We start from the raw sequence: 3,015 nt of genomic DNA, 5'->3' as shown, positions 1-3,015 counted from the left end.
CACACACACACACACACACACACACACACACACACACACACCACACCCCCATCATCATCATCATCATCTCACACACACACACACACACACACACACACACACACACACACACACACACACACACACACACACACACACACACACACACACACAAAGTCATGCCAAGCCACCAATTATGCCAAAATCCCCACAGTCCACCAGAATCAAGCAAAAAAAATAAAAAATAAAATAAAAAAGAAATCACGATGCAATCAAAGCGGAATTCATTGCAACGTGCAGCTGCTCATTTAGAGGATGCATCGTGTGTGTGATTCCCCGAAACGCGGGAGGAGAGCAGTGATGGACAAGCCTACCTTGTGTGTAGAGTGCAGGGAGAAGTCCCGGTGGATGTGTGGCTGCTCACACCGCGGCTGCCTGGAGCTCTGCTGCCCGCTGCAGGCTCTCCGTGAACGGACTGAGCGCGGAGGAAAGTCTGCCTCGACTGGAGGAAAGTGTACGGAGCAGGACGGGAGACGATGCTGCTGCTGCTGCTGCTGCTGAGGAGAGAGACTCACTGATGGAGGGAGAGGAGGAGGAGGGAGAGGGGGGGGCATAGAGAGAGGAGGGAGAGAGAGGGCGGGTAGAGAGACATTGAGAGAGGGGGAGAGAGAGAAGAGGGTGAGAGTCGGAGACAGAGAGAGAGAGAGAGAGAGAGAGAGAGAGAGAGAGAGAGAGAGAGAGAGAGAGAGAGAGAGAGAGAGAGAGAGAAGGGGAGAGAGAAAGAGGGCGGGTAGAGAGACTTATATAGAGAGAGGAAGGAGGTGGAAAGAGAGGGTGAGAAAGAGGGTGAGAAAGAGGGGAGAGAGAGAGGCAGACCGAGAGAAGGCGAGGTAGAGAGACATAGACAGATAAGAGACATAGAGAGAGCTAGACCAATAGAGGGAGAGAGAGGTGGCGACAGATACATGAAGAGATGTAGAGAGAGGGAGAGAGAGAGACATAGAGGGAAGTAGAGAGAGACTCAGAGAGGGAGAGAGAGACTCAGAGAGGGAGAGAGAGAGAGAGAGAGAGAGAGACATAGAGGGAGGTAGAGAGAGACTCAGAGACAGGGAAAGAGAGAGAGAGAGAGACATTAAAAACCACTGGAGACAAACTACACATTGAGTTTTCTATATAGATTAATTACCTCACTGTCAGCTTAATCTAATTCTATACAAGACACACACATTTATCACAGCTTTATTTTTCAATAAATGTAAGGACTCCCTCTAACGACAGCCAGGATTTTATTGATTTGTCTTTAATTGATTTATTATTTATTGAAGGTAAGCAGCGAGTTAGCCACCGAAGCTAACACGTTAGCCTCCACAAAGCCGAACTAAATAAAGCAGCCTTCGTCTAAAACGGTAAGTGACTTAGTAGAAATAGATTTTATACAAACTAAGAAGCCATTCACACACTGAAGACAAACCTGAAGTATGAATTTTAATTCTCTTTTTCTTATTTGCTGCATATAGCATAACAAGCTAGCGTCTGCGGCTAGCTTTAAGACATGAAGAAATCCTTGTTTGACAGGTAAGTTAACTATTATGAATGTGATTAAGAAGTAATTATGGAACCAGTTCAACCTCTACAATCGTAGCAGAAACAATGATGATACGACTATTAAGTACATACACTTAGAATATATTAAAACACAATGTTCATCTGAGATGTTTAAATCTAATGAGAGTAAACTGCAGAAGGACTCATTTGTTTTTTCATTTAAATCAGCACCAGAAAATATCATTAAAGTTGTTTTTTTCTGTTGAGATTGTAGTCATTTTTGCTAATGATCGCTTTGTCTTGTGAAAATATGGAAACAAAGAAAAACTTTAAAACATTATTATAACACTATTTAACCAGTCAAGCTGAATGTGGCCCCTGAACTGAAATGTGTTTGACCCCTGTGTAGAAATAAATTATATGGCTAATGTATAGTGCACACTCATGATAAACTGATGTTTTTATCCCACATATGGAATTATGAGATATCCAGGCAAAAAACAACTATTTAATTACACAAATATTCGTATTTGTTACTACAAAAGTCTGTGCAAGGTAAGTGACATTGCAGTAATTTATTTCAGTTCATGATAGAGCCGAATCATTTTTACGTATACACACAGTTATTTATGGAAGTCGTGTATGAATGTAGAACTATCTTTTTTAGAGATACTGCATGTAAACACACTCTATGTTCCGGCTTACTACTTATTATGTTCCTGAACACAAACTGTTAATTATTATCATCAAACATAACTTCTGCTATTATTATGTCCTTAAATGTGTAGTGAACTGCACCACAACAACAACCTAAAAACGTTTAAATTCAAATGTTACTATGGCACTATTTTACCGAAACTGGCCCCTGAACTAAAAGTCTTTCAATGATCTTATATATTGTCTCATACTGTGTTGTCCCGCAGGCAGTGTCTGATCTATGACGCGATAATGTGAAGGCGACAGGACACACAGTGGATACAAAAGCTTTGAAAGTGTCCTGGTCTCACGTGATTTGAAGAGCAGGCGTTTCTTTGCTTTCATGGATCACTGTATGGAGCGATCAGATCACTATTCAGGACATTTATAAATGACACATATTTATGTCAGCTCAGAAGTCATAAACACATACTTCAGAGAAAAAAAATAACTTTTTAATCAATAAAGTCCCAACCCCCCCCAAAAAAACTGCTCCACTTCTGAAATGCTGCTGGTGGGAACTGGGAAAAATGAACATTTGGTGTAAAAAGTACCAAGAAGAGAAATAGCATTGTTATTTGGAAGCACAAAGAAATCAGCATTATACTGTATACTTACATGTGTGTTTATTGCAAGTCGTAATGCAATACTTGCTTAACTCATCATGTAGCCTCAGTGTACTTCACAAATACAATTGTGTGTGTATTTATGAGGACATGGATTCATGTGTACATCCCAACCTGTTTTAAATAGTCAGTTATTTTTGTCATCGTCTGAGTCACTATTTCAACAGTA

The 3,015-nt window shown here is 40.8% G+C and overlaps 1 protein-coding gene across 1 annotated transcript in view; it reads right to left on the bottom strand.

The window, feature by feature from the left end:
- The window catches only part of vsnl1a (visinin-like 1a), a 39,355-nt gene extending 38,793 nt beyond the window's left edge, over window positions 1-562 (bottom strand). Inside the window, exon 1 of the mRNA XM_080491439.1 lies at window positions 354-562. The gene's annotated coding sequence lies outside the window, so the exon portion shown is untranslated. The remainder of the gene's footprint in view (window positions 1-353) is intronic.
- Between the last annotated feature and the right edge of the window lie 2,453 nt (window positions 563-3,015).

This window comes from Lipophrys pholis (genome assembly GCF_963383615.2).
Source record: "Lipophrys pholis genome assembly, chromosome: 21".
Lineage (NCBI taxonomy): Eukaryota > Metazoa > Chordata > Actinopteri > Blenniiformes > Blenniidae > Lipophrys > Lipophrys pholis.
This window is presented reverse-complemented; position numbering and strand designations above follow the sequence as displayed.